This window comes from Cervus canadensis, chromosome 6 (genome assembly GCF_019320065.1).
Source record: "Cervus canadensis isolate Bull #8, Minnesota chromosome 6, ASM1932006v1, whole genome shotgun sequence".
Taxonomy (NCBI): Eukaryota; Metazoa; Chordata; class Mammalia; order Artiodactyla; family Cervidae; genus Cervus; species Cervus canadensis.
Window position 1 is genome coordinate 28964474 of NC_057391.1, and position 23417 is coordinate 28987890.

The following is a 23417-nucleotide window of genomic DNA, read 5'->3' on the forward strand; positions in this document are numbered from 1 at the left end:
AAGAAGTCTTGTGTCACAAAAGCTACACAGATTACAACAGAAGTGTTTTTTAGAAAGTGATGGAACGATCTCTTCTAGGTAATTTATCTCCCAAGCTTAAGCATCATTATAATGACTTTAATATGAAGTTTATATTGGGATATACATAGAGATTTTAAAAGATCGGGATGGTAGAATTGAAGACATTAGATTGTAAATCAGAACTCATAGTCTTCATCAGCCACTTGGTTAAACTTGGAAAAATAACGTGATCTCCACAAGCAGCTATTTTGTAATTTATGGAAAGAGTAACAATGCTGTCTCTTCCCTCTTCCACTGTGTGTGAGGATTAAGTGAGATGGTGAACTTTTAGTGAAAACTACAAGTTGTAGAAAAGAGTCAGACACATCTGAGTATGTACTGAGAGAGAGAAGGTGTAGAACAAGTGATTTAGATAATATTTTGTCATTTGTTAGTTTGATAATTAAAAATAAAGACTTGAAACACATAGAACTCTGCTCAATGTTATGTGGCAGACTAGATGGGAGGAGAGTTTGGGCAAGAATGGATACATGTATAAGTGTGGCTGAATCCCTTCGCAGTTCACCTGAAATTTTCACAATATTGTTTGCAAATCTGCTATACCCCAATGCTTTGCCAACAAAGGTTTATATAGTCAAAACTATGGATTTTCCTATAATCATGTACAGATATGAGAGTTGGACCATCAAGAAAGCTGAGCACCAAAAACTGATGCTTTTGAACTGTGGTGCTGGAGAAGAATCCCAAGAGTCGCTTGGTCAGCATGGAGATCAAACCAGTCAATACGAAAGGAAAACAACTCTAAATATTCATTGGAAGGACTGATGTTGAAGTTGGCCACCTAATATGAAGAGCTAACTCATTGGAAAAGACCCTGATGCTGGGAAAGATTGAGGGCAAGAGGAGAAAGGGGCAACAGAGGACAAGATGGTTGGATGGCATCATTGACTCGATGGACATGAGTTTGAACAAACTCGGGGAGATGGTGAAGCACAGGGAACCTGGCATGCTACGGCCCACAGCATCACAGAGTCAGACACCACTTAGCAACTGAACAATAACAATACCCCAATACAAAATAAAAAGCTTTAAAAATGAAAAAAAAAAAAAAAGACTTGATTGAAAATTTCTCAAAGTATTTGCAGGGAAAGGGATTTAAACCCTATCGAAGCTTTAGTCACAGTGGGGGTTTTCTCTCTGTAATTTCTGAATACAGCAAATCTTTCCTTTGCTCAAATATTAAATCTATGAGGCTACAAAAGTAACATTACACATGGTATACATTATAAAAACAAACCCTGAAACATTTGTCTGGGGCAAAATAAAAGAAACTGAAAAATTGAAGATGTCAAGCATTTTTACTTAATGCGAGATATCCCCATTATTTCTTTTCCTTTTAATAAAGTTCACACTTAGTTGCTCTCTTGAAAACCAATTCCTCCTAAAGCTTCTCTCTTCATCTTTAATATGACTCTTCTCTGAAGCTCTCATTTCTATCCAGGCAGCATTATTACATATCTTACAAAATCGAACATTAGAGATTAATTACATATGAAGTATATCTGATGGCTCTGGGGTTCCTCTGGGTACCAGTGAAGGCTACTCACTGGTGTCATAAAAGCTGTGTAAATTTAATTAAAATGTAGCTATTTCATTGGGTTTACTATGCAAGTAGGGCCTCTGGCCTATAAAGAAAAAAAAAAGTTAAAGGAACAAAATACTCTGTGGTGAGGGATAGGCAGCTAAAAGCAGCTGAGTGCAGGATGGAGAAGACTGAAAAAGAGGGAGAAGGTTCCCTGTGGAATAGTCACTCCTTCCAAAGTCACCAAGCCTCTTTCCAAGCACTTCAAGTCAGAGAAAATCACAAGTGCATTTTTCAGCCCTTCTTGGTTGTTTATTCAGAAAGCCCCAGGGAAGCCTAAGCAGATACTTGTCTACTCCGTAGGGATTCATTTGGCATTTCATTCTCCCGAATAGCTAAATGATCCTTTCTACCCTTACTTCTCAACCTCATGGACTGTAGCCCGCCAGGCTCCTCTGTGCATGGGATTCTCCAGGCAAGAATACTGGAGTGGGTGGCCATTCCCTTCTCCAAAGGATCTTCACCATCCAGGGATTGAACCCCGGCCTCCTGTATTGCAGGTAGATTCTTTACCGTCTGAGCCATTGGAGAAGCACTTTTCCCTGGCAATTCTCTAATACTGAGTAAACTTGAAGAGCTGACAGTGTCAAATTCAACATTGAGAGTCTAACCAGGAGACCCATCCACAGCTCCTAAGCTTCACTGTATGCAGCTGTGAGGAGTGGGTCAGGGGTTTTGAGTCTCTGGAGGAATAACTTTCTATGAACGCCCCAGCAAATTAGGCTGTCTCTATTTTGCATACAAATATGAAAAATGCTTTGCCTGACAGAAGTCCATCTAGTCAAAGCTATGGTTTTTCCAGTAGTCATGTATGAATCTGAGAGTTGGACATGAAGTCTGAGCATTGAAGAAATGATGCTTTTGTACTGTGGTGTTGGAGAAGACTGTTGTGAGCCCTTTGAACTGCAAGAAGACCAAACCAGTCAATCCTAGCTATTTCACTGAGTTTACTACACAAGTAGGTCCTCTGGTCTTTTGTTTAAAAAAAGGTAAAGGAATAAAATACTCTGTGGCAAGGAGTAGGCAGCTAAGAGTAGCTGAAAAGAGAGGAAAAGGCTGACAAAGAGAGGGAGAAAGCTCCCCTGTGGAATAGTCTCTCCTTCCAATTTTGCCAAGCCTCTTTCCAACCACTTCAAGCATAGAAAATTCTAAGTGAAATTCCTGAATATTCCTTGGAAGGACTGATGCTGAAGCTGAAGCTCCAATACTTTGGCCAACTGATGCAAAGAGTCAACTCAATCGAAAAGACCCTGATGCTGGGAAAGATTGAAGGCAGGAGGAGAAGGGGACAACAGAGGATGAGATAGTTGGATGGCATCATGGACTCAAAGGACATGAGTTTGAGCAAGCTCTGGGAGAGGGTGAAGGACAGGGAAGCCTGGAATGTTGCAGTCCATGAGGTCTCAGAGTCAGACATGACTGAGCGACTGAACAACGACTATTTTGCCTTCAAGTACTCAGTGGCCACAATGTGTTCTAAAAGTGGGAAGCAAACATTCTGTAAAATACCTCTACAGAAGTAGCACAGGACCTGTGCTAATCCATTTGGAGGAAGTGTGTAATAACGGTAACAATGGTGAACATCTATTTCACGTTGCTATGTGCTAAATATGCATATAGTACGTCCAGCCCTCACACTGTACCACCACACTGCGGCACAGAGTGTGTAAGTTTTTAAATGAGATGGAAATGACTTGAATGCTGGCTCAGTTCCTTTCTCGCTCTCTGAATCTGTTTCTTTCTAAACTATTTGGCTGGCAAGTTCTAAGTAATGCATAAAGACTGTGCATAAAGTAATGCACACGCACACATACAACATATATTCTCACACACACACACCCCTCTGTAACACATTATCTGGCACAAAGTAGCAATGGGAGTTCCACAATATTAGCTTCCATCTTAGTCTTCAGGAAGACTATTTGGGTCTTAATATTATTTTGAAAAAAATTCTCTAAGGATGGGAATTTTGGGATTTGGGGATTTCTCCACTAGTAGTAGTTCCTACCAGTGTTTAATTAATTTTATATTATAGTTTTTTGTTCTACCCAATACAAAAATATGCATCATGTGAAAGAAATCATTGTATTATGTTAAGTAAGTCAGCGTTTCTCTCATTTGGAATGCTACCAGGGTACCCTGAATTAGAACACCTCTTAATCTAGTTACCATGGTGTGTGAATAAAAATAGGGAATGGGTATATTTTGGACACCTGATGCGAACAGCTGACTCATTTGAAAAGACCCTGATGCTGGGAAAGATTGAGGGCAGAAGGAGAAGGGGACGACAGAAGATGAGATGGTTCGATGGCATCACCGACTCCATGGACATGGGTTTGGGTGGATTCCGGGAGTTGGTGATGGACAGGGAGGCCTGGCATGCTGCGGTTCATGGGGTCACAAAGAGTCGGACACAATTGAGCAACTGAACTGAACTGAAAAGAAGTGTATTTCAACATTAACTCAATGTAGGTGTTCCAGGTCGGGCTGTGATGTAGAAAGATCCTGAACCTACCTCCCCCTATAGACAAACTGAATCCAGAGCTACACGTGGAAAATGTTCCTCTGGAAAAAAAACTAAAAAAAAACAAAACAAAAAACAGTTAAGAATCTCCCACCCAGAGCTTCTCTCTGAGGAGTGAAGGATTTGAAACCCACACTGGGTACCCCAACTTTTAAGACCTGAACCTGAGAGATGAGATCCTCAAACATCCAGCTTTGAAAACCAACGGAGCTGATAATCACCAGACCGAAGGCTATAGGGAACTGCAGAAATGGCTGTGAAAGGGGCCGTGTGCTCAGGCTCTCTCCTCCAGAGCCCAGCACAGGAGCAGCCTATTGAGAGGTACCCAGACTTGTGTCAGAGGCTTACTTGCTTATCACAAAGCATTGGCCTGGTGGGCAGGCATCTAATCTAGCACACACCTAGGGGCCTATTGGGGTACCCTCTGGGGACGGAGGCTGGCAGGGACCAGTTTTGTCCTCTTTGCTCACCAGTACTGCCAGAAAGGAGCTTGGCCCTCCTTTGGTGCCCCAACTTTTGTGTCTTCCACTAGTGATACCTCTAGACCACCTGGTTCTGATGGCCAGTGGAGCCTACGCTCGTGGGTCCCACAGGAGAATAACCAACAGAGAAAGATTCTTAAGTGATGACTACCCCCCAGGATACCCCAAGAAGAAACAGACTCAGGACCCTAGTCTCTCTGTGAAAGGACTTATAATAGCTTATCTCCATAGTGGGAGGCTTCTGATTAAACATAGGTGGGGCTTCCCAGGTGGCTCAGATGGTAAAGAATCTGCCTGCAATACAGGAGATCTGGGTTCAATTCCTGGGTTGGTAAGATCCCCTGGAGAAGGAAATAGCAACTCACTCAAGTATTCTTGCCTGGAGAATTCCATGGTCAGAGGAGCCTTGCAGGCTGCAGTCTATGGATTCACAAAGAGTCCGACATGTCTGAGCGATTTCCACTTTACTTTGGCTGACTTAATCCTTTGCAGAAATCTCCAAGTGCAGGTGATTTGTTTTATTTTTTTGCATCTCCCTCTGTTGGGATCCAGAGAACGTATATCTGATATCTCTGGAGGGGGTTTTACACGCCTCTAGGTAAGCTTGCCTTCCTGTGCCCCGTGGGGCTGTAACAATTAGACAGCGAGTCTCAGCCAGCTATCAGTCCTGGGGCCCTGCACAGACAGCACACCGAAACACATCCTCAGTATTTTTGCAAAAGAGGCCTTTTGCTTGTCCAAGAGCTTTGGCTTGAGAGGAAGGCTTCTGGTTTGGCGCACAGCTTGGGGCCTGCACAGGTGCACGCTGGGGCCCGGGGAGCCCAGCTCTGCACGCTGTCTCAGCTCCCCGCAGTTCTTTGCCTCTCCCTGAAAGAGCTCAACACACATACACCAATACACACAAATGTCTAATCATCGTGTTCTACATCTGGAACTAATATAATATTATAGGTCAATTAGACGTCAATAAAAAATAAATGGGATTCCCAGGTCATGCTAGCAGTAAAGAGCCCATCTGCCAATCCAGGAGACATAAGAGACTCAGGTTCAATCCCTGGGTTGGGAAGATCCCCTGGAAAAGGGAATGGCAACCCACCCCAGTATTCTTGCTTGGAGAATTCCACAGAGAGAGAAGCCTGGTGGGCTACAGTCCATAGGGTCACAGAGTCGGACACAACTGAAGCAACTTAGTATACAAGCATGCACACACAAAAAATAAATAAAATTTAAAAAAATTTAATTAGGTCTTACTATGAAATTCTTTTTCTGATCATAATTACTTTTGTCCAGAATATTTTTTTCTCTTGTTCTTATAGCTATCATCCCCAATCCTGGTTAAGTCTGTGTAGTCTCCTCTGGTCTTTTTTCATACATTTAATACACAGCAGTCATGAGGAACTCTGGTCCCATGTGAGGTCAGGAACTGTCCCAACTCTGAAGACTCTGGAGTAAGTACACACTACAGATGTTGATGTAGTTGTGGAAAGTGGTAAAGTCCTTCTGAATTATTCTCTGCAATTCTTAATCCTCCATTCTTGGATATTTCATTTCTCAAAATTTTACTAGTCTCATTTACTCTATTGGGACCATTTCTAAGTTATCTAGCACATCTAAGCCAACAGTGACTCTCAGAAGCTTTATTTTTAAGATGACATATTTAGGACACAGAAAAGATTATAGTTATAACTTTTTCTAAATGAATTTGAAAACTCCAAACTGAGACTCTCTCAGTGCAATTTAGTGTTTGTAAGTAAGTAAGTAAGTGTTAGTCACTCAGTTGTGCCCAACTCTTTGCGACCCCAAGGACTGCAGCCCACCAGGCTCCTGTGTCCATGAGATTTTCCAGGCAAGGATACTGGAGTGAGTTGCCATTCCCTTCTCCAGGGGATCTTCCTGACCAAAGGATCGAACTCGGGTCTCCTGCATGGCAGGCAGATACTTTACCAACTGAACTACAAGAGGATACAAAAGAGAAGATCCTCCCTTCTTCCCCCCCCAAAAACTCACATATAGAAAAAATTAATTGAAAACACACTAAGTAAAGTGTCAGAGGAAAATGGTTTCCATGAGCTTTGTGTAACTACAACTTTCCACTAGGCACCATCCCTTTAATTTAGATAAGAATTCAAGAACACATCATCTAAATTTTAAAAATTATATGATTTTATCTAAAATAAAAAGCAGTAAGCATCTAGCCACTATAGCACAGTAAGATTACATTTTGTAGTATTTCTCTGGCCAAATACATATATAAATGATAGAAAAAATATAAACACAGAAAAAATATAAACACACCAAAATACACAGCCAGATTAAAAAGGAAAATAACTTTGCAAAGTAAAAGCTTAAAAAATGCAAATCAATGAGAGTCTGAACTCCCAGTCTTGATCTGCTCCAAGGTAAGAAACAGGTGATGATAAGCATTCTAACGTTCTGCATTGTAAACAAGACTGCTTAGAGACAAGGTTTTCTGGATAAAATAGGACTGAAAAAATGTTGCTGGACATAGCTAGAGCTATGGCTTATTAACTTATATGCAGAGTACATCATGAGAAATGCTGGGTTGGAAGAAGCACAAGCTGGAATCAAGATTGCCGGGAGAAATATCAATAACCTCAGATATGCAGATGACACCACCCTTATGGCAGAAAGTGAAGAGGAACTAAAGAGCCTCTTGATCAAAGTGAAAGAGGAGATTGAAAAAGGTGGCTTAAAGCTCAACATTCAGAAAACTAAGATCATGGCATCTGGTCCCATCACCTCATGGGAAACAGATGGGGAAACAGTGGAAACAGTGTCAGACTTTACTTTTTAGGGCTCCAAAATCACTGCAGATGGTGACTGCAGCCATGAAATTAAAAGACGCTTACTCCTTGGAAGGAAAGTTATGACCAACCTGATAGCATATTAAAAAGTAGAGACATTACTTTGCCAACAAAGGTCCGTCTAGTCAAGGCTATGGTTTTTCCGGTGGTCATGTATGGATGTGAGAGTTGGACTGTGAAGAAAGCTGAGTGCCGAAGAATTGATGCTTTTGAACTGTGGTGTTGGAGAAGACTCTTGAGAGTCCCTTGAATGGCAAGCAGTTCCAACCAGTCCATCCTAAAGCAGATCAGTCCTGGGTGTTCATTGGAAGGACTGATGCTGAAGCTGAAACTCCAATACTTTGGCCACCTCACGCGAAGAGTTGACTCATTGGAAAAGACCCTGATGCTGGGAGGGATTGGGGGCAGGAGGAGAAGGGGGCGACAGAGGATGAGATGGCTAGATGGCATCACCAACTCAATGGACATGAGTTTGAGTAAACTCTGGGAGTTGGTGATGGCCTGGGAGGCCTGGCGTGCTGCGATTCATGGGGTCACAAAGAGTCGGACACGACTGAGTGAACTGAACTGAACTGAACTGAAGGCTTATAAACAAGGCAGGTTGGGAGTGAGAAGGTAGATACATTCTTGCATTCTTGCAACAAGGCAGTGGTCAGAGAAGCCTAGATAGCAGCCTCCTGACTGAAACTATATTATCCTCTGTGAGTGAGATAGAAGCCCCCTAAGGTCATCACAAACTCTTAGACGCATATGGGCTGAGGATGGAAGGCTGGGTAAATGCTATGCTAAAACATCTGTGACATAGATAAAGGGACAGAACAAAATACAAGTGAAATTTCTCTCACAAACCAAATCCCAAAACAGGAAAAGACCTAATCCTGCAAGAGATGCCGTTGGTGCTTTGCCTCTATCTCCTTCCTCTCACTGCTTGAGTGTCCATTGGTATGACTTTTCAACACTTGCATTTTTTTTTTTCCTTTTCCCTGCCAGCTTGCAGGATCTTAGTTCCCTGACAAGGGATCAAACCTACACCCTCAGCAGTGAAAGCGTGGAGTCCTAATCACTGGACCACCAGCGAACCCCTGAATTTTATTATTTTAGTTTCCCTATTGTCTCTGAAGCCTGCTTTGCCCATTGGTCTGATAAACTAAAAGCGGTGTAAGGCTAATGCCTTCTAGGCATGTCTTTACACTGACTAAAGGAAATTTGTGCATAAATGTCCTCCCAATGTGAGTAAGATAACTCTGAGAGGTCTACTGTACACTCAATCCCAAAATTTTCCTTATAGAAGTGACCTCTAGTTACACACAGGGGTACTGACTTGGCGATGCCTCATTTTATTGCCTGTTTCCTTCCCTGTCTCCCTTCTCCATTATTCTCTTGTCTTTTGGTGTGACTTCACTTTCCAAATAAACTAGTTGCATTCAGTTTTTCTTTTTTTTTCCTCTCAATGTCTTCTCTATGGAGAATACAAACTAAAGTGGATGCTGAGAAGATTAAGCTACAAATATCAGCTGAAAAAACCTATACTGTCTCAAGAAGAAGTTAATATAATGAAACAGTCTGAAAATCTTTAAAATAAATGTTTAGTGCCCACATATAAGTGAAGTATAATTTCTATCTTAAAAAGCAACAACATGAAACAAACAAAAAGGCAGACATGAAGCAATCAACAAAATATGAAACAAATTCTATGAAAAATGCTAGAAAGGAGTTATGCAGCCTTCATAATCAAACACTAAATGATGTAGTAACTTGGCACTGGAAAAAATTAGTGAATTAAAAGAGAAATTCACCCAGAATGCAGCATGCAAAGTAACAATAAAAAGGAAGGCAGGTGGGGGTAGAAGATGGGAAAGTAATGGAGGACAGACTGTGAATGTGCAGTCCTCATTTCTATCATATTATAGTTTCAGAAGACGACAACAGAGGAAATGGCACAGAGGAGAGTTTTGAAGAAATGAGAATTTACCAACTGTCCTAAGATCAAAAGTGGATTCAAAGAAATAATCAGGGTAAATATAAGTATATGATTAAAAGTAAAAAAACTCTGGAACAGCAAAGTTAAACTGCAGAATAGACAAAATTATTTTAGAAGCTACCAGATTGAGAGCAAGAGGAGAAGGCGGCGACAGAGGATGGGATGAATGGATGGCATCACTGACTCAAAGGACATGAGTTTGAGCAAGCTCCAGGAGATGGTGAAGGACAGCGAAGCCTGGTGTGCTTCTGTTCATTGGGTTGCAAAGAGTCAGATACGACTTAGTGAACAATAACAAGAAGACAGAAAGCATTGATACCCTACAAAGGAGAGGTATTTGAACTGACAGAAAACTTTTCATCAAACATAATAAAGACAAATATCATATGACATTGCTTGTATGTGAAATCTAAAGAAAATTATACCAATGAGCTTATTTATGAAATAGAAAAAGACTCATAGACATAGAAAAACAATTTATGGTTACCAAAGATGAATGAAAAGTGGGAAGGGATGAATTAGAGGAGTTTGGGAGTAAATACATATACACTATTATTTATAAAATAGATAACTCACAAGGTCCTACTGTACAGCATAGAGAACTATATTCAATACCTTTTAATAACCTATAATGGAAAAGAATTTAAAAAGAATCTGTATGCATTAATGCATATACATACATATATAGCAAAGTAACTCATATATATAACTCATATAGTTATATAGTTAGTTATACATATATACAACTGCTGCAGCTGCTGCTAAGTCGCTTCAGTCATGTCCGACTCTGTGCAACCCCATAGACGGCAGCCCACAGGCTTCTCCATCCCTGGGATTCTCCAGGCAAGAACACTGGAGTGGGTTGCCATTTCCTTCTCCAATGCATGAAAGTGAAAAGTGAAAGTGAAGTCGCTCAGTTGTGTCTGACTCTTCGTGACCCCATGGACTGCAGCCTACCAGGTTCCTCTGCCCATGGGATTTTCCAGGCAAGAGTACTGGAGTGGGGTGCCATTGCCTTCTCTGAACTCATATATATAAGTATATATATATATATATACACATCTAAAACTAACATAACATTGTAAATCAACTATATAAAAAGTAAAATGTAATAGAGATCAGATGATAATGAAAGGATATCAAAATTCTGAGGGTACTAATTATTTAATACTATAGAGGGAAAACATTGCATGCAAAGGCCATGAGTGCATAGCACCAGCAAGATATGATACAGAGGCATAGGCTGATAGAAAAAAATTACAAGCTTAGTAACATCAATAAATGTGTTCTCCTCAAAGCCCATTATTCCATAGGAAGACTTGAGTCAGACACTTCTTGAAGCACCATGGAGAGCGTTCCAGCACAGGAGTACTGACTCTACATTGTCTTAGATCATTTATTAGGAAGTTGAAGTAGGGGGCAGGGTGGCAGAGAACCCCTAGTCAACACCATACAAATGGGCACTTCCTGGTTCAGATGTGGCTTTGTCAGATGTTTCTCTCCTCTCTCTCTCTCTTTCTCTCTCTCTGTGTATATATATAACATATATTTATATATATACACATACACACACATACATACATACATGTACATTCATGCTAAGTTGCTTCAGTCGTGTCTGACTCTTTGTGACTCTATGGGTTGTAGCCTCTTAGGCTTCTCTGTCCATGGGACTCTCCAGGCAAGAACACTGGACTGGGTCGCCATGCCCTCTCCTCCAGGGGACCTTCCCAACTCAGGGATTGAATCTGTCCTGCAACTCCTGCATTTCAGGCTGACTCTTTACCGCTGAGCCACGGGGAAGCCCACATACATACCTACATACACACACACATATATTTCAGCCACACAAAGACCAAAATATTTACCATTCACAGATTCCCCACTACCACCTGACAAGCCAAATACCCTGAAACTACTGTTCTACTGATTTTCTCCTAAACAGATGGATAGTTTTGCTATTTTAATGTATTGATCAGCTGGAAAGAATTCTCAAAGGTGAAAATGGAAATATGAACCCAGAGAGGCAGGCAGAGAACAGAAGCCTACTTTTACTCTGGGTCTTACTAAACCTGGGTCATCTTGAGCTTTAGTTTTCAGGCCTTCAAAGGACCGGAAGGACGGTAACCAAAGCTTGTTTCAGATGAACACATTGATCTAAGACCATGCAAGGTATATGCTCAATGTAAGGATAATGGGAAATAAACTGCCTTCTTTTACCATCATCAAGTGAATACAAGTTATTAGAAAGTTGGAAAAGGATAGTTAAGTGCCAAGCACTTCAGGTATGTTGATTCTACACTCAAACTGTTTTTAAATACCTTTCAAATAATAGTGAAAGCAACATGTTCTTATTTTATATAATACAGCTAGCCCTTGCATCATAAACAATCATGCTAATCCTCTCCTTAAAATAAAAAGAGGTCCTGTTGGTCCTTTAATGGACCAGAACCTGGTGGTCCGGAGTCAACGATAAAAAAGTAAGAGAGAGAAAGAGGCTGATATCCCCTGGTTTACGCGGAAAGCCAATAGAGTCCTGTTCTTAGGGCTCACGCCGCTGCAGGTAGGCACCAGGCGCCCTCTCGAGTGGGTGAAGGCGCAGTGTGCCTTCTCGAGAGGGTCTTAGAAGCCCGGGTAAGAGAGTGAGCTCAGCTGGCCTCCACGCTCCAAGGAGTTAGCCAGAAATAGAGAAATTGAGAGAAAAAGACAGATGAAAGAAAGAAAAACAGACAGATGAAAGAAAGAAAGAGAGAAAGAGAAAGAAAAGAAAGACAGACACCGGGACCAAAGCTCTGATGGAGCAAAATTGTTTTAATCAACATGGCATGGGCATATATACTGTAGTTATTCTCAGCAAAGATGAGGATTAAAATTCCAGACTTACAAAACATAAGTTGACCCCTATCAAAGAGAAAGAGTTGCATACAATCACCTTTTACTGTGTGGCTCATAAAAAGGAAGAGGGTACTTATCACCGTAATGAGAAATGCCTGGATTCCTCAGCCCCGGGAAAGGTGTGCCTCTCCTCTTAATTCCTGAATATTCAGGAATCAATAATGGCCAGAGGGTTTCTGACAGATCCAAAACAACACACAAAAAACCTCTTGTTAAATGCTTCCTGACAAGGTCCAAAGTCCAAATTTGCTAGATTCATTCTGGAGAATGTTTTTGCTTTTCTAATCAGTAACAATTCTACCTTGGTATTGTTGAACTTAAAATTAAATGATAACTCTAACCATAAAAACATGTTTCATAAAAAATATTAGGGAAATGAATGGTTTCCCTCTGAAACAACCTAAAAACTATGTAAGTGACTCCTACACATCAGGAAAATGAGGGGGGGGGGGCGGAAATCCACATCAAAGTGCATAGGAGAGGCAAAGATAAAATCTTGCTATAATTCTACCCCCAGTGCCATGACCACTATAAGAAGGAATTCAAATCACAGAGCTTCTCCCTGAGGAGTGAAAGGTTTGAGTTCCACTTTGGGCACTTCATATTTTAAGAACTGCACTTGAGAGATGAACCCCTAAAACATCTAGCTCTGAAAGCCAATGGGCTTGAATCTACAAGATTTACAAGGTCATGGTGAATTGAGAAGGCATTCTTAAAGGGCTCACAACATGGATTCATCTATCCCAGGGCCCACTGTAGACTGTTTAAAAAGCATCAAGACTGTATGTGAATGAAGGGTATTGGCTTGTCTTAAAGCACCATCCTGAGAGCCAGGCATCTCATTGAACAAAACTCTAGGCTGCATCTAATTTAACAAAACAAACTGTGGTCCTCTCCAGGGATGAAGGCTGGTAGGTGCCATCTTGTACTCTCCCTCAGATGTACTGCAACTCTCTGGTACCTCCAAGGAAGGAGCTTGGATCTCATCTGGCACCCTGATATTTGTAGCTGCTGCCACGGATACATCTAAGTCATCTATATGTTGCCCACAAAAGGTTCACTTCAAATGTAAAAACACAGGGACTGAAAGTAAAAGGATGGGAAATGATATTTCATGCAAACGGACACCAAAGAAAGCTGAAGTAGCTATACTGATATCAGACAAAAGAGATTTTGAAATAAAGAGAGTTATAAGAGACAAAGAAGTTATAACATGCTAAAGGAAGCAAACAAGAAGATATAAGATCTTAAAATATTTATGTATCTAACAAAGGAGCACTTAACTATTTACAGCAAATACAGACCTAAAGGGAGAAATAGACAGCAGTACAATTATAATAGGATAATACTCCCATTTTGATCAATAAATAGCTCAATCACATAGATATTAGTTGAGAAAAGTGAAGTCGCTCAGCTGTGTCCAACTCTTTGTGACCCCATGGACTGTAGCCTACCTCAGTCCATGGAATTTTCCAGGCAAGAATACTGGAGTGGGTTGCCATTTCCTTCTCCAGGGGATCTTCCTGACCCAGGGATCGAACCCAGGTCTCCCGCATTGCAGGCAGACGCTTTACCGTCTGAGCCACCAGGGAAGCCATTAGTTGAGAAAACATTGGCCTTAAACAACATACCTCAGACTATAAGAACTTAACAGATATATAAAGAACATTTCATCCCAAAACAACAGCATACACATTCTTCTCAGGCAATCATGGAGCATTATCTAAGATAGATTATATATTAGGTCACACAAAAGTCTTAATATATTAAGGATGATTCCAATCATATCAAGTATCTTTTCCAACCACAATAGTATGAAACTAAATATCAATTACAAGAAGAAAACTGGAAAATTCACCAATTTGTAGAGCTCAAAAAACATACTATTGAACAATCAACAGGTAAAAGAAGAAATCAAAAGAGAAATTTAAAAATTTGGAAACATGGAAATACAATTTACCAAAACATGTGGGATGCAGTAAAAGTAATCATAAGACAAACATAATAATGAATGCCTATTTAATACCTCCAGAAACAAGACAAATCTCAAATAAGAAACCTAAACTGACATCTCAAGGAACTAGTAAAAAAAAAAAAAAAGAAAAAGAAAGAAAGAAATAAAAACCAAAGTTAATGGAAGGAAATACAAAGATCAGAGCAGAAGTAAATATAATAGAGATTAAAAAGACAAAAGAAAAGGTCAAAGACTAAGACGTGGTCCTTTGAAAAGGTAAGTAAAGTTGACAAATCTTTAGTTAGATTCACCAAGGAAAAAGCGAAGAATCATATAAATTTAAAATTAAAAAATGAACATTACACCTGAAACCACAGAATACAAATAATGTAAGAGACTAGTATGAACAAATTGGACAACTTTGAATAAATAGACAAATTACTAGAAAAATACAATATACCCAGACCAAATGATGAATAGAAAATCTAAACAGATTGTTTACTTGTAAGGAGATTGAATTGGTAATCAGAAACCTCCCAATAACAACAAAAAGTCAAGGACATGATTCACTGGTAAATTCTACCAAATATTTAAAGAGTAATCAACACCATTCTCAAACTCTTCCAAAATATAAAAGAAGGAACAGTTCAAAATCATTTCACTAGGCCAGCATTTTCTTGATACCAAAACCAGACAAGGATCTCACACACACACACACACACACACACACACACACACGATTGCAGGCCAATATCCCCAATGAAAATAGAGACAAAAATCCTCAAAATATTACTAAGCTGAATATGATAAAGTATTATAAAATCATACAATATGATCAAGTGGGATTCATTTCACGGATTCAAGGAAAGCTCAATATTTGCAAATCAATTTTATATGCCCCATTAACAAAATGAAGGGTAGAAATCATACAATCTCAATAGGTGCAGAAAAAGTATTGACAAAACTTGATATTCATGTACAAAAAAAATTCTTAACAAAGTGGGTACAGAGGGAACATAACTCAACATAGTAAAAGCCATATATCACATGGCCACAGCTAACATCATACCCAATGATATAAAACTGAAAGCTTTTCCCCTAAGATCAGAAACAAGATGAGAGGCCCACTCTCACCACTTCTATTCAACATAGTATTATAAGTCCTAGGAGGAGTAACAGGGAAGAAAAAGAAATAAAAGCCATCCAAACTGGAAAGGAAGAAGTCAAACAATCAATATTTACAAATGACATGACGTTATATATTCAAAACCCTAAAGGCTTCACTCAAAATTGTAAGAACTAATCAACAAATTCCAAAACATTACAGGATACAAAATCAATATATAAAATCTGTGGTATTTTTATATAGTAACAAACTATCATAAAGAGAATTTTAGAAAGCAATCACATTTACAGTTGCATCAAAAATAATAAAGTACATGGGAATAAATTTATCCAAGGAGATGAAAGACATGCACACTGAAAACCATAAGATATTTATGAAAGAAACTGAAGAAACAAATAAATGGAAACATAGTCTGTGTTCATGGATTGGAAGAATATTCTTAAAATGTCCGTACTTCCCAAAGCAATTGATTGACTCAATGCAATCCCTATCAACATTTCAATAACACTTAACAAAAATAGAATAATCCTACAGTTTTCATGGAACCATAAAAGAACCTGATAATCAAGGCAATGTTGAGGTAGAATAACAAAGTTGGAAGCATCACAGTCCTGGATTTCAAACTCTATTGCAAAGCTATAGAAATCAAAACAGTATAATACTGACATAAAAACAGACACTTAAATCAATGGGATAGAATATAGAGCTCCAAAATAAACTTCACACATATATGATCAATTAATTCATGACAAATGAGTTAAGAATATATAATAGGTAAAGGACTGTTTATTCAATAATATTTGTTATTAGTAACAATTTGTTGTTATTGATCAGCAATATTTGGGAAACAGGACAGCTACAAGAAAAAGACTGAAACTGAAACACTATCTTTCACCATACAGAAAAATTAATTTAAAATGGATTTAAAACCTAAATATAAGATCTGAAACCATAAAACTCCTCGAATAAAACATGGTAGTAAACTGTTGACATTGGTCTTGGTGATGATTTTTTTTGGTATCTGACACCAAAGGAAAGGCAACAAAAGCAAAAATAAACAAGTGGGATTACATTTAACTTAAAAGCTTCTGCACAATAAAGGAAACCATCAAAGAAAATGATAAGACAGTCTACTGAATGGCAGAAAACATTTGCAAATTATATATCTGATAAGGGGTTAATTTCAAATCTATATAAATAACTCATACAACTCATTAGCAAGAAATAAACCATCTAATTTTAAAATGTGCAGATTTGAATAGATATTTTCAAAAGAAGACATACAGATGGCTAAGGGGTACATGAAAAGGTGCTTAGCATCACAAATCATCAGGGAAACGTAAATCAGAGCCACAGTAAGGTATCACCTCCCATCTGTTAGAATGGCCATCATCAAAAATATAGGAAATAACAAGTGTTTGTAAGAATTTACAGAAACCCTCTGCACTGTTGGTAGTGTCGACTAAAAGAAAAGATGTGCAACTTGAGAGCTGCGAGTTGAGTTTTATTTGGGGCAAAATGAGGACTGCAGCCCAGAAGGCAGCATCTCAGAGAGCTCTGAGAGACTGCTCCTAAGCGGCAGTGGGAGAAAGTCAATACAAGTGCTTCTCTAGATATGAGGAGATGCAAGGATTGAGATCATAAGATCTGTTACTAGAAACATCCAACCACCTAAAGATTCCCTGGAGCACAGAGTGCCTCACTCCACCCCGGACTCCCTCAGGGATTGTTGAAAGTCAACATCTAAAGCAGCATGGGGTTCAATCTCCACAGAGGCAGATGGCAAATGCCTTTGTTGTTCAGTTGTTGGCAATGCTCTTGGTAAGTGCCAATTTGTAGCTGACAGTAGAAATGTAGATTGGTGTAGCTTTCATGAAAATTGTAGGGAGGGTCCTCTAAAAATTAAAAATAGAATCTCCATATTATTCTGAAATTCTACTTTTGGGTATATATCTGAAGAAAATGAATATTCTAACTCAAAAATATATATATATATCCCCATATTCATTGCAGAATTATTTACAATAGCAAAGATATGGAAGCAACCTAAGTGTCCATCAGTGGATGAATGAATAAATAAATTATGGTTTATACATACCATGGATTATTTTTCAGCCATAAGAAGTAAATGTTGCTAATTGCAACAATATGGATGGAACTTCAGGGCATTATGCTAAATGAAATAAATCAGAAAGAAAAAGACAAATACTATATGATTTCGTTTATATCTAGAATAACAATTAAATGAACTCTTGGAGACAGAGAATCAGATAGATGGTTGCCAGAGGCAGGGGTTTGCGGTTTCTGAAAAGTGTGAAGGGGGTTAAAAACTGCTATCTTTCAATTATAAAATAAGGCATGGGGATTTAATGCACAACATAGTGACTAGAGCTAACAATACTTTATTGTATATTTGAATGTTGCAGGAGATTAGAACTTAAAAGTTCTCATAACAAGAATAAACAAATTTTATAATTTTGTATGGATTGTTAACTAGATGGATGGATGTTAACTAGACCTATTGTGGTGGCCATTTTACAATAGATAAAAATACTAAATTATTACATTGTATATCTAAAACTAACAATATATTAATTATAGCTCAATAAAAAATACATATGAGAGAAATTAAAATACTGTTAACAAACAGGCCATCTTAAATAAAGAAAAGATGTTTTAAGGTCCTTGTATGGTACAGGAAATAAGTAAACTTTGACTTAATGCATTCTAAAACATAGAAATTTGATGGTATAAATCAGTTTATTAAAATTAGAGGATTTTAAAAATGGAATGATATAATGGATTTGACCTACTCATAAAAGGGCAAGAAGGAGAAAATAAAAACAGTGGATCAAATAGAATGCACAAAATAAAAATATCAGTCATATAAAATATATGATTACATTTACATTTAAATATTCAAAGAGCTTTGTTTATTTGTTTATTATAGTACTATAACATTTATTATAAGGATTATTTAGTTTAATATTTAAAGTCTAACAGAAATGAAAATATTTTAAAAAATGATATTTATAGAGGTCAATCTAAAATATAAGGATACAAAATGCCTGAATATACAAAGTCTAACAGGACTGAAAAAATAAAAAGCTATATGATATTTACAGAAGGGCAATCTATACAAAAAATGCTTTAATATATAAGTGTTAAAACTAACAAACAGAAGAAGTCACAAATGTAGAAAACAAACTTACGCATACCGAGGGGGAAGAAACGGGAGGGATAAATTCAGAGATTGGGACTGACATGTTCACAGTACTAAATATAAGATAAATAACTAATAAGAATCTACTCTATAGCACAGGGAACTCTACTCGATACTCTGTAATAACCTACAGGCGAAAAGAATTTATAAAAAAGTGGATACATCTATATATATAACTGATTCACTTTGCTGTACAACAGAAAAACATTAATAAATCAACTATTCTCCAATAAAGATTAATTTAAATAATGAAAGCGTTAAAGAGCATAGAAAACACATAATTATCCAAATAAATTCCTCTTAGATATGTTGTATCAGACAAAAGAAACTTTATGGCAGAGACAAATGATAAAAATTCACTTTATTAAAAATGTGTATGAATTCTAAGCTTTATGAAGCAAATCATATAATGTAAAACCTGACAGAATTACAGAGAGAATCTGATTAGTTCACCATCATAGTTGGATATTTTAACACATATTTCTTAGTAATTCATGGATGTTGTTGTTGTGTGTTAGTTGCTAAGTCATGCCTGACTCTTTGAGACGCCATGGACTGCAGTCCACCAGGCTCCTCTGTCCATGAGATTTTCCAAGCAAGGACACTGGAGTGGGTTGCCGTTTCCTTCTCCAGGGGATCTTCCCAACCCAGGGATCGAACCCGGGTCTCTTGCACTGCAGGCAGATTCTTTACCAACTGAGCTATAAGGGAAGCCCTAATTTATGGATAAAATAGGCCAAAAAAAAATCAGAAATATAGAGAATCTGAAGAAACAAGCAACCTTGATTTTTACAGACACATAAAAAAATTATATACTAAAAATAGAAAAAGAAAACTAGAAGAAAATTATACACTATACCAGTAACAGATATTCCTTCTAAGCACATAAAATATTTATGAAAACTGATTATAAACGTAGCCTTAAAGAAATCTTAACAAACTTGTTTGACCATAGTACAAGGAAATTAGAACTAATAAGAAAATGATAGTAATAAAACAAAACCCACACTGTACTTTTGAAAATTAATGAGTGCCTTCCTAAATAACTCATGAGTTAGATCACTGGATTTTAAAAAAATTCAGAATGGAATACTGAAAATACTTAATATAATTAATGAAATACAGCCGAATTAGTACTTTTTCATAAAAGAAAAGAAGAAAGTCTCAATCAGTGAGCTAATTACTTACATTTTAAATCTTAGGAAAAGAAGTGGGGGTGGGGATTAAAAGAAGGAATAATACATAGCAATAAAAAAGAGAACAAACTACTTACTATCACTTCACAACAATCTGGATATCTCTCATAGACACAATGTTGATTACAAGCAGCCAGGTGCAAAAGGTTATATACTGTATGATTTTATTCCATGAAGTTCAAGAGCAGACAAAATGAATGAGCAGTGATAAAAATGACAGAAATTTCCTCTGAGGAGGTTAACTGGAAAAGGTTAACTGCACAAGGGAACTGAACTCTGAAATGTTCTGTCTCTTGACCTGGATGGTGGTGTCACAGATACATTCATTTGTAACATTCATTTGACTGCACATTTTAGACTTGTGCACTTTACAGTATACATGCTATACCTCAACAGAAAGGCTTAAGAAAACAATGACAATTTTGGATTGAGACATACACACTGCTGAGACTACGGGTAAACAGATAACTAATGAGAGCATGCTGCAAAGCACAGAGAACTCAGTCCACTCTGGTGAACGGAAAGAAGTCCAAAGGGCGGGGTCTATGCACACGGACGGCTGATTCATTTGCTCTACCGTGGAAACCAAAACAACACTGCAAGGCAACTATACTCCAATAAAAATTAATTTAAAAATGAATCTAGAATGGAGACAGTAAAGCCACAAGTTACGTTTTTCTAAACAGACTAATGAAATATACAAGCATTAAAGTAGATTGACCAAGAAAAATGAGAGAACAAATAAAGCAATTTTAAGATAAAAAGAAAAAGAGTATACAACTTAGATGATGTAAGTATTTAAAAGAGAAAATGTGAACATTAAATATAACTTTTTAGCAATATGCTTGAGAACATAGATGAAATTAATTTTTAGAAAAACTAATGAGGAAATAGAAAATCTGAAGAATTATATAATTAGAGTTGTACTAAAAGTTCACTTTGGTCATATGCTATTGCCAAATATTAAACATTCAATCAAAGCCAAGGCCAAATTCAAATAAAATTATCACAGAATAAATTTCTGGAATACAGTAGTAAATCTAAAGTTTATTTGAAATATTTGTTTCTGATAGCAATTACAGTGTCTAACTTTCATAATTGGCTAAAGAACAGTAATTTCTTTTTAGGGTCAGTGGCCATGTAGCCAAGCTATTGTATAGTAGTGATACCAAATATGCTTTTTATTCAACTGGCATATTTAAAAACATAACAAACTTCTTTATAGCTCGCTGAATACAATAGAGGAAAAAGTTTTTCATAAAATATTTTCTAGTAGTAAATTCACATGTGGAATTTAAAAATTGGATAAATCTTTTTGTTTCTTTTAAAGAAGTTCTTATACTTTTAGCTGCTAAAATTTGTTATGAATCCATGGCTGTCATTTTTACAGGTATTTTCTTTTACATTTTTAGATTCCATTAAAACCCTAAGAATCATCTTAAATTACATCCAAGCCAAGTTTTATTAGCAAGAATAAAATTTCTCTAGCATATTATTTTCTTCATATTATTTATGTTTATTTATGTGTACATTTAATGACTCATGGATTAAATGTTGTGTTATATTGAAGTTTTCTTTTTCATAGTATTTAGCTTATAACATTTATATTCTATTTAATAATCCATTTGTTGATGGGAATTATGACAAAATAAATAACTTTCCAAGTTTAGGATTAAAATGTAATCCAATATCTACTATTCCCCCTTATATTAATACTTAACTTTTTAGAAGCATAATTTGGCTCAAAATGGTCTGATTAAATTTATATAGTGGCTTTTTTTTATATGTTAATATATGTTTATATCTTAATATATGTTAGTTTTTAACTATTTGAATGTTTATATTGATGGTGAATGCTAGGATGGGTCTAAAAGTTGTTTTAGCATTCATCATTAATATAAATGTTCAAATAGATATAAACATATTAAGAGAAAAAATAGCTAATATACAAGGAAGAAATATATACTACTTCTAGAATGCTTATTTACATGAAGATTTGTACTTTAATAGTAAATTGAATATCAACTTGTTTGTATTGAGACAGTTTTTCCTCACTAGATGCATGGAAATGGTGCATGACCACATGATCATTGATCATGCATAAATTCTACTTTGCACATTTCTTTTCAAAGTAGTATTTGTCTTCTCAGGTTTCCAGAGGTTGAGGAAGAAGCTAAATAGTGACTTTTAACCAGATATTAAGACTGAGGTCAAGTTTAGCATATATGTAAATACTAGTAAAGCAAAAATAAACAAAAAAACCCTCCCAAAAAAGAAAACGCTAGGCTCAGATTTTTCTAAATCTATCTAGTAATGAAGAAACAAATAATTCTAAAGTTACACACACAATTAAGGAATACAGAAAAAGAAAACTTCCACCATATTTTATGAAACTAGAACAAACTTGATGCAGAAAATAAAGAAACATAAAAGGTAAGTATTGGAAAAGAAGAAAAAGAATATTATTGACAAATAATTTGATTGTCAACACTGACTGTCCCAAAGGAATCAATAGATAATTTGTAAAAATTAAAATTTATATATAACAAATTTCTTAGATTTCAAATCAATTTCATTTGTTTACAAAATGCAAAGAATTAATTCACAAAATAGCAAGTATTTATAAAAGATAAAAAATAAACAAAAGGATAAATATTTTTAAAATGTGCAACCCATTATGGAAAAATATACATTTTACTGTAAGAGGTTCTAAAAATAGAGATATATTCTGAAATTACATCACTTAATATTGGAAAAATGTTAATTTTCCCCGAATTGATCTATGGATTCAAGTTGATCCAATCAAAATGCCAATAAGGTGTATGTGTGGGGGAGAGGAGAGAGAGAATGAGTCTGGGAAATACTTGAAAACTGGTCTAAAATTTATGAGGAAGAGTAAAGGGACAAAAATAACACACTGTTCCTGAAGATGATGACTTTTAGGGGAATTGTCTTAGCAGACATACAACCTTAAAATAATACTGTACTATTTCAGATAATGTGGTACTTTTGCAGGGGTATACAATTAAACAGAACAAAAAATCTTGCAATAGGGTAGAGCTATGAATATATGATTTATGGCAGAGCTGGTACTGCAGATAAATATGAGATACATACATTTTTCAATAAATAACTTGAGAGACATTTGGCTATACAAATGAAAAGAAACTTGATTCCTATGTCATTCCATAACTAAAAATCAACTACAGGTGAATTAAAGCTTAAATTCTGAATGCAAAATTGATGAAAATTTTAGGAAACAATAAGAGAATGTTTTTCTGTCCTCAAGGTAGGGACGTATATTTTGAGCAAGATACAAGAAGTGTTCAAGGCAAGGAAAAAGTGATATTTTGAACAACATGAAAATTAAAAACTTCTAGTTCATCAAATTATATTAAAAAGTGAGTAGACTTGGAGGAAATAACTTGTATTAATAGCACAAAACAGTCAAATGATTCAGATCTAGAACGCTAGTGAATCATTAAGAAAAAAGGCAATCCAAAAAAGGCAAAAGACTTTGACAGGCACTTCCCTATAAAGGAAAGGCA

General features: G+C 36.8%; 1 long non-coding RNA gene across 1 annotated transcript in view; it reads right to left on the bottom strand.

Annotated features, from left to right (window-relative positions):
• The window catches only part of LOC122443352, a 97412-nt gene extending 77361 nt beyond the window's left edge, over positions 1-20051 (bottom strand). The window contains exon 1 of the long non-coding RNA XR_006269987.1: positions 19947-20051. This is a non-coding gene — a long non-coding RNA (uncharacterized LOC122443352). The remainder of the gene's footprint in view (positions 1-19946) is intronic.
• Between the last annotated feature and the right edge of the window lie 3366 nt (positions 20052-23417).